The sequence below is a fragment of the Polypterus senegalus genome, chromosome 4 (genome assembly GCF_016835505.1).
Source record: "Polypterus senegalus isolate Bchr_013 chromosome 4, ASM1683550v1, whole genome shotgun sequence".
Lineage (NCBI taxonomy): Eukaryota > Metazoa > Chordata > Cladistia > Polypteriformes > Polypteridae > Polypterus > Polypterus senegalus.
The window spans coordinates 41,912,750-41,927,338 of record NC_053157.1 but is presented as its reverse complement, the minus strand read 5'-3'; the positions used below and the strand labels follow the sequence as shown (position 1 = coordinate 41,927,338).

The 14,589-nt window shown below is 39.5% G+C and overlaps 1 protein-coding gene across 5 annotated transcripts in view; it reads left to right on the top strand.

The window, feature by feature from the left end:
- Window positions 1-1,658: 1,658 nt before the first annotated feature.
- capslb (calcyphosine-like b) overlaps window positions 1,659-14,589 on the top strand; it is a 38,662-nt gene continuing 25,731 nt past the window's right edge. For 2 of the 5 annotated variants that reach the window (XM_039750526.1, XM_039750521.1), the window contains exons 1-2: window positions 1,659-1,722; window positions 3,153-3,296. The gene's annotated coding sequence lies outside the window, so the exon portion shown is untranslated. Of the gene's footprint in view, window positions 1,723-2,887; window positions 2,972-3,152; window positions 3,297-14,589 lie in introns of those variants that run through there. The other 3 variants (XM_039750523.1, XM_039750524.1, XM_039750525.1) reach the window with 3 other exon arrangements.

The following is a 14,589-nucleotide window of genomic DNA, read 5'->3' as shown; positions in this document are numbered from 1 at the left end:
GATGTCATTTGACCATGAAAAGTCAACTGCCATGTACACTGCAAAATAATAAAAATAAATATACCAAAATGATATACCAAGTACATAGCCATGCTATTAATTTTACTAAGAATATTCTACGCTTGGTTAATGAACCTTATTAAAGAATATTTAATTGCTGAGAATGATGGGACATGGACAAGATTTGGTTTTAAGTTGCAAAACAATTAAAATTATGCATTCTGAGAACAATCCCATAAATCAGCTTCTGGATCGTGTATCATTTTGATTTTCACTGTCAGCAGACATTTTCCCAGAGTGCTCTGAGATCATTGTATATCCCGAAGATGGGCATGTTGGGTTAATGAATGACTCAATTAAGCTCAAAGTGCCTTACAATAAATAGGTATAGGAATGAGTCCTGCCTTTCACATAATGCTGCCTTGCACAGGACAAGAACCTTCATAAATACAACGTGAATTTAACAGGAAAAGGTAAACTTAGAAATCTGGCATTTCCACTGAATGTGCATCAAAGGCATTTCTTTTCAGGATCAAAATGAAAACCTTTTTTGTGTTGTGTAGTGGTTAAGGCTTTTCAAGTTCTGCTACTGACAACTGTGTGACCATGAGCCAGTCACTTCACCAGTTGAAATGAAGCAAAAAGAAATTTAATAAATTGTAGATCTCAAACATTGTATGTAATAAAATATTAACAAAATGTACATTTTATCTGAAAGGTTAAAATATGAGACACGTTTCACACTACACACGTCAAAGATATTCGGTTAATATAAATCCAAATATCACAGCAGACAGCGTAGTACTAAAGGTTTTGGACTTTAAACTACAAGGCTACCTGTTCAGTTCTCATCTCCAATTCATCGTGTAACCCAGAGGGAATCACTTATTCTTCACCTAATCCCAGTGTATGTGTGTAAATGTCATCTTTATAGACGTAATCGCTGCCAAAGGCGCTTCAATGAAGTACTGAGTTAAGAGTTGTGTCAATGTGACATCTCAGTTTTTTGTTTTTAATAAATCTGCAAAACTTGTTAAACCCCTGTTTTCACTTTGACATTCTGGGGTATTGAGAGTTGACTGTTGAGGGGAAAATGAATTAAAATGATTTTAGTATATACTTGAAACGAAGCAAAATGTGTAAAAAGCGAAGACGTCTGACTACTTATTGAATCCATTGTCAGCTCCACTGAAATAAGCAGAAATGACAGCGTCGCCTATCAACGCAACTCGTTCCTGCTGCCATTTGTGGTTAGTTTATTATTTGCTTAAGAAATGTAGCTATTGTTCTCGATCGTTTATGGCATTTTCATGTAAAAAAAAATATCGTACGCTCCACTGATTGTAGACCGAGACTTTATCGATGATTTGACAGCAATATCGGTGACCATCATAGTGTTGTTTTAGTGCGAGATGGAGTTAACTGCTTCTGTCTAAAATCCACTTCCAACTAAAGAACACTTTTCCGGATTCTTGTTGTCTTAGCAACAGGCTTGGCAACAAACGAGTTGGCGCTTTCCTTATCTGCAACTACAGTAATGGCACTCTTAACCAATAGCAGTTACTCGTCTCTGTAATTGATTCGTTTCATATCCAATGAAAGAAGACCGACTGTCAACAGGTTCTGTTTCTAAGGTAACCATAGAGGCTTAGGGGAGGGTCTTTAGTTGCTACAGAGCGGGGATCGGTTTCGAGCTTGACGTTGCTGGCAGCACCTTGTAAGGTATTTCATATCAATGTGATTAAAACTACATTCATTAGGAACACCTCGTGAGCTCTGATTTTGACTAACTTGCTGTTTTATCTGCATGTTTGTTTTTCTTTCTTACTGTTTCGCTTCAATGCATCGCACGCTCTGGAGTCTGCTGAGTTGTTTCAGTGGACTCTTCGCTTTTTAACTGCGGTTTGGCCCTCGGGCGCTGGGTTTCATGGCCAGATTACTGTTTTTCAGTGGATAAAAGGAAAGAGAAGTTAAGAGAAATGGCTTTTTTCCTTACAACATGAACAGGCACAAGTTTCAAGGGGAATCCTAAAAGTGCATTTGTTTTGTTACTTTACAGCATCCTCAAGAAAACAAACAAAAAAAGGTTTTTGCGTTGTTTTCCTGTTTCTGCGATTAACATGTTGAGCAGATGCCAATCTGTTGTTAGAAACGAGTTGCTCATTTAATAGTAAATCTTGTTTTTTAATCAGTTCGGGAGATTGTGACATTTATGTCTTCATCGTTACAGCAGTAAGCGACAAGAAAAATATTGGGTAAGTCCACAGATAGACGCGGCTTTCTGACGTTAGTAAAAGTACAAAACTGGTCACTCTCGATATTATTTGATTTTTTTGCTATTTTGCGAATGATAATTTTCTAAGGTAATGAGTAATACACAAACAGAACTGTAAGTGGAATCTACACAAAGTTTATATAAAGCAAAGAGAAAAGGAGCGATAAATCTAAACCTTTTGCAAATGGCAAACCTCTGTAATCTCTCTGATTGTTTGCATATGCTGTGTCATTACAGACAAGGTAAGATATGTGGGCAGGCAGCATGTGAAAGCAGGCACTTTCTCTCAGAATAGGTTCTAGTCTTGTGTCTACTGTTGCTAGAATACATTCCTGCTCCTTGCCTTCATACATTGGGGTAAGTGGGTATGAAGATGGATGAATGGATATCCAAACATTGTAAATGCATCTTTCATAAAAGGACTGCAAGGATCTGCATATTGCAATAAAGATTGGTTTTATATTTTACATCTGGAGGAGTGGAGTGAGCTTTTTGAGTTGCTTTTCATAGTCATGCCACCAATTAATACATCATTCCTTAGTTTGTCATTCTTGAGAGCATCATAGCAGTTCAACGTTGCCATGAAAAGAGAAGAGGCAGACTTCACATAGAAGACATCCCAGTTGTCAATTGGTCAAAGCAGTTTGAGTTAATAACATTGTGCACCGCGGCAATGTCCTGACTTTATCAACACAGGTAATTCAATCTGTGCATCCATTTTTGTACCCACTTTTACACTTGGGCCCTGCCCTGTCATCATTTAATGCAAGGCAGGAGCCAGCATCACAGGCACACTTACACTTCGCACCCACCTTCACTTATGTGGTGCCAGTTTAGAATAATCAGTTTACCTAATAGGCATATTTGTTGTGTTTAGGACAAAAGCCAGAAAACCTGCAAAAAGGCACACTTGGACACGGGAAGACTCCTCAAACTCTACACACTGTGCCGGGGACAGCATTCAAAGCCAAGACTCTGGAATTACCTGCCAGCTACGCTAAGCACAGCACCACCCATTAAGGTAATGACACACAGTACAGTGTAGCTGGGAGTATCTCGTAACAGCATTTCAATTGTAGACCAGGTTTAGCTCCTTACTTTGTTAACTGAAAATTATGGGTGTTTTTAGCATATCCTTGATAGATGTACACATGCTATACATGAACTGTATAGATGAAGTTAATTTTCAGGAAAATTAAATATACCGATTGGTCAGTGTGTGGTCCATATTTAGTCATTCTGAGAGTTCTTAGATCATAAGAAATTTGACAAAAGTGAGAAGACCATTCAGTCCATCAAGCTTGTTTATCTAACAGTCCCGATATCTCATCCAGATACTTCTTAAAGGTTGTAAAGGTTTCTGTTTAAACTAAATGCCTTGGGGTTTGCTCAAAATTCCCACAACTCTCTGTGTAAAATAAGTGTGTCCTGGCCTCAGCCCTAAATGCACTTCTGCTTAATTTCCATTGGTGTCCTTGAGTATGTATTTTAAGATAAACATTGAGTTGAAAGAATTCTGTTGGATCTACTTTATCAATACCTTTGAGAATTTTGAACACTTGTATTATGTGCAGTCTTCTCTGCTCAACACTAAACAGGATTAATTCTCTGAGTCTGTTAGAGCAGGACATATCTTTGAATCCTGTGATGCATTTGGTTGCTCTCTTCTGCGCTGTCTTTCATGTAGAGTGGTGACAGGAACTGCACACAATACTGCAGATGCAGCCTTACTAGTCAGTTAAATAGTTAAATAACGTCCCTTGATGTATATTCATCAGTTTTAATTATATAAGCTATAACCTAATGTAACTAATTTGAAAAGGAGGCACTTCTGTAGTTTGCCATTGTGGATGTTAGGCTTTTAAGTGTTGGAAAAATGTGTTCATTGTGATTTGTATAATAAACTAGCTGACTACCCAGTGGCTTCGCTCAATGAGTGCAAGGGAAAAAAATAAAATGTAGTATTTATAAAATAAGTTATTAAGGAGTGAAACATTTTGATAAAAGAATTTGAAGAACATATAAGAAACGTATACATTATTAAACAGTAAAACATTTCCATAAGAAAATTTGAATGATACTGTATATAAGATGTGTATAAGTTATTAAACAGTAAAACATTAACATTTAAGAAGTAAAGATACATTGAGTACTACTGCAGTGGTTTCGGGTAGACTACCTGCTTGACATCCTTGCACTACGTGCCTGTGATTTAAGAGAAAAATTATTCTGAGAAATGTGGACGCTGCCCTTCTGTGCTTAACGGGCAGAAGGTCCAAACAATTCCCAAGTCCAATACTTTACATGAAGAGGTTGGTACATATTCTTAGTTGTAAACCCTCAATCTTCTTAAAAGAATTCATCACAAAAGCAACCTTGAATGTTGCGGGGTTTTAGTGACCCAAACTCACCTTAAGGAACAGTAAGTAGCTGTGCACTGCAATTTACCAAGAGAGTCACGCTTCAATGGCGCCGATTACACTCATCCGCAAAGATTTCCACTGTCCAAGGAGCCGACGGGGCACTTGAAGTGTCACAAACAGTGCGAGAAGAGCGGACGCTGCCCGAAACTGCGAAGCTGTCAACCTGGCAGAGCAGCCCGACATTCCGCGCCTTCCAGTGCCCACTTTGTTGTCACGACCCCTCTCCGCTGAAGGCGGTCTTCTACAACTTGGCGCAGTTAAAAAGTAGAAAGAGGCAAAGCTGTTTTCTTCATCTTTTCCACTATCAATTACTGGCAATTAAAAAAAGTTAGAATGTGGCAGTTTACGCAACAGTCACTTGGATGAATAAATAAAACTTCTCTGTCAGAATGCGCCTGGTGGCAGACGGCTCAGCACTGGAGTCCAGAGAGGAGGGCTGGGAGATAGCGACACGGGGCGCACTTCTATGGGATATATTGGCGTGTTTGTGTTTACTTCTTTTCAATATCAGTAAAATAACTCTCACACAAATAATAACAATTTGTAAAGACGATATTAAAAATGGCACCCACAAACGAAGTGATTAGTTCCTGTATTATAATAGTTTCTTTGGTCATACGTAATTTCTGTTTTGCGTGGTCATATGCAATTTCTGTTTCAAACACGAAAAGAATTTTATATATATAGATTTAAAAGAGGGCTTATCACAAGAGTAGTATAGAGATCTAAAAGCCTCAGCAGCAGAGCTGACAGGGTGCCTGACCTTCTACAGGTCATACACAAGTATAGGTGGTCTCTGGCTGAAACTTCCTAAGAAGAACACTAAGTGCTTTGGGAAGGCTCAGTGGATCTGATTTTGTTCCAAAAAGTACCTTCTTGAAAGACAAATTTCTGCTTGTAAATTCTATAATAAATTAACTTCATTTTTCATACTTTTCTCATTCATTTTATTAAAGAAAATATTTTCTATTTGTTATTTTTATGTCTCAAATTTGTTTGATCAAAGATTTGTTTATTTTGCATATAAGGAAGTTTTTTTAGAGTCATGGCCATACTGCTACACTTACCATGCTCCAATTGACACCAATGTAGGTGTCTCTTGCTATAGTAACAGATTAAAGACAGAATCTTTCCAGCCTTTTCTGTAATAAGTTACATGCGTTTTCCTTTGAACATCTACAGTACATTAAGAGAACATTTTCACATTTCTTATGAAACACCTCTAAATGATTTTGAATGAGGTGGTAGGTTATCTTTAGGAAACATAAAATAGTTATTTGAACTTGTATTTGCTGTTTGTTACACTTCAGCTACTGTATGAAAAAAATCTGTTTAATAAATTGAAAATGAACTGATTCATAGGACGTTTGTGTCATATTTTGAAAAGAATAATTCAAGTTTTCATTATTTTCTTAAGTATACTGCTCAAAAAAATTAAAGGAACAGTTTTTAATCAGTAGAGCATAGTATAGAGTATAGCATCAAATCAGTGAAACGTCTGGGATATTGATCTGGTCTGTTAAGTAGTAGAGGGGGTTGTTAATCAGTTTTAGCTGCTTTGGTGTTAATGACATTAACAACAGGTGCACTAGAGGGGCAACAATAAGATGACCCCCAAAACAGGAATGGATTAACAGGTGGAGGCCACTGACATTTTTCCCTCCTCATCTTTTCTGACTGTTTTTTTCACTAGTTTTGCATTTGGCTACGGTTAGTGTCACTACTGGTAGCATGAGGTGATACCTGGACCCTACAGAGGTTGCACAGGTAGTCCAACTTCTTCAGGATGGCACATCAATATGTGTCATTGCCAGAAGGTTTGCTGTGTCTCCAAGCACAGTCCCAAGGGCATGGAGGAGATTCCAGGAGGCAGGTAGTTACTCTAGGAGAGGTGGACGGTCTTTAACCCATCAGCAGGACCAGTATCTGCTCATTTGGGCAAGGAGGAACAGGACAACCACTGCCAGAGCCCTATAAAATGACCTCCTGCAGATCACTGGTGTGAATGTCTCTGACCAAACAATCAGAAACAGACTTCATGAGGGTGGCCTGAGGGCCCGACATTCTCTAGTGGGCCCTGTGCTTACTGCCCAGCACTGTGGAGCTTGACTGGCATTTTCCATAGAATACCAGAACTGGCAGGTCCACCACTGGTGCCCTGTGCTTTTCACAGATGAGAGCAGGTTCACTCTGAGCACATGTGACAGACGTGAAAGGGTCTGTAGATGCCCTGGAGAATATTATGCTGCCTGTAACATTGTTCAGCATGACCAGTTTGGTGGTGGGTTAGTGATGGTCTAGGGAGTCATATCCATGGAGATACGCACAGACCTCTATAGGCTAGACAACAGCACCTTGACTGTCATTACGTATCAGGATGAAATCCTTGGACCCATTGTCACACACTATGCTGGTGCATTGGTTCCTGGGTTCCTCCTGGTGCATGCCAATGCCCGGCCTCATGTGGCGAGAGTATGCAGGCAGTTCCTGGAGGATGATGGAATTGATACCACTGACTGGCCCGCACGCCCGCTTGACCGAAATCCAATAGAACACCTCTGGGACTTTATGTTTTGGTCCATCTGACACCAGCAGGTTGCACCTCAGACTGTCCAGGAGCTCAGTTATGCTGTAGTCCGCATCTGGGAGGAGATCCCCCAGGACACCATCCATCGTCTCACTAGGAGCATGCCCCCCCGACATTGTCAGGCATGCATACAAGCCTTTGGGGGCCATACAAACTACTGAGTACGATTTTGAGTTGCTGCAGTGAAATTTCAGCAAAATGGACTAGCCTGCCGCATCATTTTTTCACCTTGATTTTTGGGGTGTCTTTGAATTCAGCCCTCTGTAGGTTGATAATTTTCATTTCCATCAAACGATATGGCATCCTTTCATTCCTAACACATTTACCAGTCCATATCAGTATAGATATCCAGCATGATTTGTTTTCCCATTGCGATCTGATGTGTTTTCAAAGTGTTCCTTTAATTTTTTGAGAAGTTTATATTAGTTGCATAATGCCTCAGAGGTCAGTACCGTATGTCAAATCTCCAAGAGTGCTGGAAATTAATCCTAGTTTGGATACAAGAGGTGTGCCTAATTTAAGCAAGCGTGTTAGAATATTGATGGATGGATAGTCAAAAGTAATATACTAGAATGCTTTATGTTTGACTAAAAATGTTTAGTTAAACTGATACTCTATTCATAGGTTTATGTTACCGGATTGCATGCAGCACACACTTCTCTGCTTGATTGTGTACTTGGGCCCTTCAAAGACCCAGTATGTGGGCTTCTTGACTTGTACCCAGAGCTACTGGGAAAATAATAACCACACAGGTATTTTTACTTCAATAAAATACATATTTCGATAGGTCACTTGTTACTTTAAAAAAGTAATCAGACTATGTATTGTAGGTTACTTTTAACTTGTCACCCTACTGCTCTTGAGATTGTATTACTGTATTTAGCACCGTACGTTTAGCTCAAATGTAGCGATTTCTCAAATATTTAGATTGATTATTTCAGTCAAGAGAAGGGATAATTTAATTGGCTGAACATTTGCCTCTGAAAATTTATTTTTTGGACGCTTCTACCCAAGGCTGCTGAAAACGTGTGAAATGCAAATACATGTGCAAGCTAACAGATGTGCACAGACTACAAATTCCTTAACTGTAGCACGGTTAAGGTTTTGCATGGCTACATAAGTAGGTTATTCACAGAGAAATCTACAAAAGTTAATCAGGTGTCTCAAAGACCAAAAATCAGTATTTTGTGAAGAACTGGATTATTGAGGTACATGTGAAAGCACTTATAAAGACAGATTTGTTAAAATACACTTATTATCATAAATGAAAACTAACAATATTTGTTCATTAATTAATTGTCGAACTATGGCCAGGTGACGACCCAGGAGAGGAAAATAAAAATTCCAGTCATATGCATCCCTGGAGGAAAAAAAAAACTTCAGGTGGGGTCCATGGTCAGTTGTAAGTGGGAAAGTCAAAGACAAAATCAGAGTCATCGTCCTAAAGACTCTGGCTGGCTAGCTGTCCACCCCCTCCTGGGCATTCTATACTAGAGTCTGTGTTGAGCCGTCCAATTTGATAACAGAATCATTCCATCGGATGATTCCAGTGCTTCCAGTATCTGACATGACTTTTCCATGGACAGGAGTAGAAATTAACAGCTGAGCAGTGGCTCCATGTGCCACATCAGTAAAACAAGAATGGAGAAGTGATGCTAACTGTTTATAAATATTTTTGTTGATGGATGGCCCCTTACCAAGCCAGGAGGTCTTTGTAACAGTAGATGGAAGGAGACTACCTTCTGGGACCACATGCTCCCCCATCATTGTAGGTGGCAGCTTAACCTCTGGTGGATCTTCCATGTGTACACAGGCAGGATTATATGGGAGTCCCAATAGATGACCTGCTGGTTTTCTTGAGAGCCGCAGGGAGGAGAATTCCATGTTTTAGGACCATCTGAACAGGAAGTGCTTCCAGGGTGCAATATTGTGGCACTAGAATTACTTCCAGGTTTGGTATAATAAAAGCCGCTGTGCTTCTTCCAGGCGCTTTCGAGGAAATTATATGAATACTGAACCTTTCTTTATTACAGAAAGCTAAAAGGCACTTCCAGGAAGATCTTAGTGTCACGACTTTTGCTTTTTTTTCAGTTTGTTTACTGTCTTTTGCATATTGGGTTTAATTATTTAGTTACTGTTTCTTTTGATTTTCAGTGTTTATACCTGTTGCCTGTGTCTGACTAAGATTTTAACTTTTCCATATCTCTCCACACATTATACTGTCCTGCTGCCTGCCATTCTTAACAATATTTTGCACTTGGCCCAACTAGGAAAAAACAATCTTTTTCAAGTTCTACATTAATGGGCATGGAACAACAAATTACTCCATGTGCTGCTTCCTTATACATCCAAAATCATAACCGGTCACTGTCAGTATGGACTTTCCACAGTTTTCAGTATATTATTTAAACCATCAGGCTAAGTTAATCAGTGATTCTAATTTGGCCTATAAGTGTGATGGTAGTGTTTGTGCCATTGTACCATTTAATGGACTGGCGTGCTGTTAGGGGTTGTACACTGCAGGTCATACTGATGCTATATGCTCGAGACCCCAACAAGGTGGTTAATAAATACATGGATAAATTAATGGTCTATTTGGAGGTCATGAAATTTGAAATCATAAGAATAGTAGTGCAGTATATTTATGTGCTTCCTGTTTTTGAATGCTCATATCAACAGTACAAAACAATGCTTTTCTGTCTGCTTTGGTCGCCTGTGGTAGTAATAATAGGTTGGTGGAAGACAAATAATGAGACAATTCAGTGCCTTCAGGAAATATTCATACTCATTCATCTTTTTAACATTTTCATTTTGTCATTTTGGGGTACTAAGTACTGTTTGAGGAGGAATTCTAGCACAAGGCTACAACATAACAAAATGTGAAAAAGTGATTAGATCTGAATACTTTCTGAAAGTACAGTATACAGTATGCTTGAGGGTTACATGCATTACCTATCCTTTTATGTCATTTTTTGTCAGACTGTAATGCACACTTAAATTACTCTCAAACTGATTTTTAAAAGTGACTTTAGTGCTTGATATCTTCTTATATAATGCGGTACTGTGGCTGTTCGTTTGTTTGTTCTGGATTTTAAATCACCTATCGTTCGCAAACCTTTTCACCTTATATTTGGTACACATATACTACGTGATGTCTACTATCCGCTTTCGGGTGATGATTTTTATTACTCTTTTTATTTTTATTTTATTTTATTGTAGAACTCTCTGCAGTGTGCAGCAGGGCGGCCGTGCGGTGCATGCGTATGTGCATCGTTCTCATTCCCTACCAACTTCGTGGTCACTTCCCCTACCTCTTCATATCTTTAATCATTCTTGAGGCAGATTGAAGACTTAAGTTCCAGCTTAAGTGAAAAATTAAGAAAAACATACTAAGTAATTGCAACACAAAAACTAACTTAATCAGTTTTAATGCGAAAAGATGCCAATGAAAGAAGAGAAGCAGCAGACCACTAGGGTGGAGAAAAGAAGAGCTGCTCAGGAAGCAGCAAGAGCATCAACCTCTGAGCAAACGAATGATAAATGTGAGGAGAAGAAGGAGGAGGAAATCTAGGAATGGTCAAGTCAAGTGGATTCACTGCACGTTATCGTGCAGTACGCCATTACTGGTTTGTGTTGTGAAGGACAGCCGGGTCCCATGCCCAGCAGGGATGCCCCTGCTGCTTATGTTCCGGGGGAGCCGCCATGGGCAGTCCAATACCTCCCCCGGGACGTTTGGTGGCCGCCTCCCTGGCCGACGACGATTCCCCAACTGCCAGCAGAGCTCCATGGGAGATGGAGTCCTCCACAGCTTGGTTGGGGCCTGGGGTGGCCGATAGGGGGGGCTGTCTGCTTCCCACAGCCCGGCTGGACAAGTCTTCAGCCCCATCTGGAAGTGCAATTAGGACCAGGTGGTTAATCACCTGGAACGCTTCCGGGTGGGCTATAAAACCACTCGAGGAGCCAGAGTTGGGAGGAAGGAGACAAAGCTTGAGAAGGAGTGGTGGTAAAGGAAGGAAGGTGGTGTTGCTGTGAGTTGGACTGGTGTTTTGTGGGACTGTGTATTGCCTGTGGGTCACAGGGAAGACGTGCGCCCATGGGTGAAGAAAAATAAAGGTCTTTGTACTTTTTATACGTGTCTCCGTGTCCATCTGTGTCGGGTCCGGTGCCTATATAGCGCCTTTGTTACAGTGTATAATACATGAATCTAATTAGGGGGACAGGTACAATTTGTTTAAGTAACTGGAGCTTTCAAATAAAAAAAAAACGGCAGCAAGTTTAAAAACACAAAGACATAACTTTCAGTGTTTTCATTTCTCATTAAGTGGGTTCTTTAACAGCAGTATGACCTGCACCCATAATGAACTTTGTTAATTATTTAAGACTGAAGTCTGCTAACCTAGAAAGCTGTATTCAATTTCTTTTTTAAATAAAATATATTTATTTTACATTGCAATGTAGCATTGCATTGTCCTTGCTGTTCATTCATGTATTTTTTTATATTTTAGATCAGGGGTCTCCAAACTTTTCAGCCTGAGGGCCGCATTAACTACCAAAAGGCAGTTTGGGGGCCGACTACACACTCGAGGTCCAAATAAAAAAGAATCAAAACATAGATGTTGTTTTTAATTATTTATTTAATTTTATTTTATTCAGTTATTATTTAATAACACATTGATACACTCCACCTGAACACCTGTATTAGTGGGAATGGTGAAATTGTTTCCTGGATGCCAAAATAGCAGACATTTCTGGCTTTAGATTTGGTGTCCCTAACATCAACAGTGACCTGAGATTATCAGCAGACAAGTCTGTTCTCAAATTGTTCTTCACGTATTTCATTCTTGAAAATGTTTGTTCACACAAGTATGTTGTTCCAAAGATTGAAAGGTACCTTGATGCAAAAGTTTTGACATTAGGAAAGTCTTCCTTGGGCAAAAACTGGTAAAAACCCACCAGTCCTTCTTTGAACTTGTCCCTAAGGAAGTCATTTGCTTGCAACTCAATGACCTCCAGCTGCAGTTCATCTGGGCAACTGGCCACATCTGTTTCAAATGGGTTTTGAAACAGTCTCACTTCTTCTGCCTTTGAATCCAAGTCAGAAAACCGCTCCTGAAACTGCAGCTGGAGGTCTTTGATGATCTCGCATGCAAATGACGTGGGGAACTCAGCTGTTGCTTCAGCTATGAAGACCTTGCACTGCTGAAAGTGCGTCAAGTTGTTGGTCTGTACTTGTTCCAAAAACAAGACAAGTTTAGATCTGAAGGCCTTTAGGCCTTTCTTAATTCAAATACTTTGCTCATAACTTTCTCACAACTTAGCCATCTTACTGCTGTGTAATATGGTAAATCTTGCGATTCTGTGTCAGTATCTTTCAACATGTCTCTGAACTGTCTATGGTTGAGCCCATGTGACCTTATTAAATTCACCATCTTCACCACAGGATTCAGTACACTGCTAATGTCCACATATTTAGCACACAAAGCTTGCTGGTGAATAATACAGTGCAGGAACATTGGTTGTGGAATGTTTTTCTCATTACACATCTGCTTCACTTGTCCAACCAAGCCTTTCTTTATGCCACTCATGTTCTTTCCTCCATCAACAGTCAGGCAACCGAGGTTAGTCCAGTCCAAGTTATAATCAGCAAATGTTTTTTTCAATTCATTGAATATATCCTCTCCGGTAACAGTGCCATACATGCTATGTAGGGAAGCCAGCTCTTGTGTTATGTTCATGACTTCATCCACACCTCTAATGAACACAAGCAGTTGAGAGGTGAAACAGCTGTCCAGCGATTCATCCATTGCAATTGAAAAATGGCGAAACTTACTTGCATTTTTCGCTATTTGAGTCATAATGTTTTCACCCATGTCTGCAACACGGCGGGCAATGGTATTTGCACCCAAAGCTACATTTTTAAATTGTTTCGACTTTTCTGGGCAAAGTTCCTCAGCCACCTCCAACAAAAATTCCTTCACTACTTCACCATCTGTAAACGGTTTGCCACGTTTAGCCAGGACGTAGGCAACTTTATAACTGGCCTTAGTTAAGGATTCATTTTCATTTGAGGATTTACTGAACAATGCCCTCTGAGATGTGAGTTGATTTTGTAATTTAGAAAATGTTTCGGCACGAACTTTACCCTCCAACTGTGCATATTTCTCCTGATGTTTGCTTCGATGATGATGGCACAGGTTGTATTCTTTCATCACAGCCACAGTTTCGTTGCAAATCACACACAATGCTTTCTCGCCGGATTTGATGAAGAAGTATTTCAAACTCCATTCTTCTTGAAATTGCCGACACTCATTGTCTATTTTTCTTTTCTTCTTCTCGGCCATCGTTGGGCACTAAAATAAAGTGACTTCAACATGAATAAACTGAAAGTATCTTGCACACAATATCGCTCAAAAAACCTGATTATGCGAACTAATTTCGTCGCAATTATAGCTGCAAATGACCCGAAACAATTTTTTAATATTCTTATGATTTCTTAAGTTAAACTTACCTGAATATAGTCTGCAAATATAGCCACTTATGGTAGAGAGATTGTTGCTTTTAATGTTTACTCTTCAGAGTAATGAAATTCCCAATACAGTACTTTATACACACTGGTAAGTAATTACGTGAAGGAAATTATCACTAAATAAAATAGAGTGTAACATGTTTTGCAATTAGACGCTAACTGACACCAACACCTCCTCATCGCAGCAGTCAACCGCAACTGGCAAACTGTGATCAAAATAATCAAGTCTTGAACAAGCAGCAAACCATTTAAAAACTCTGCCACTAGGTGGCGTTATATCATCTCATTGACTGTGAACAGAAGTAGAAAAAGTAAGCAGCGAATAAGGTTTTGCAATGTAGTGATCGGTTGAAAAACATAACACACTACTGCGCGCCTCTATTTTAATTCGGTAAAAACGTAACGTCCACGTAAGCGGCGGCTGATCTTGGCAGGATACACGTAAATTTCTGTAATTTTTTTCCATAGATAAAAAAGTCTCCACGGGCCGGATGAGAAGGCCTTGCGGGCCGCATCTGGCTCACGGGCTGTAGTTTGGAGACCCCTGTTTTAGATTGGTGTTTTTTAATTGATTCCATAACTATATCCTGTATATATGTAGATCCTTTGGACACATACCACCAGGTATAATTCATATGGTCCTCCTCATGTCTGTTTTTTACTAACTGTGCTGTTAAATTGTTAATTTTGATATTGTATTGAGGTATTGTTATCTTTGTGACAGTTTGCACAGTTAATGATAATATAACTTAACCTTCTCAAATGTACATATTCTACG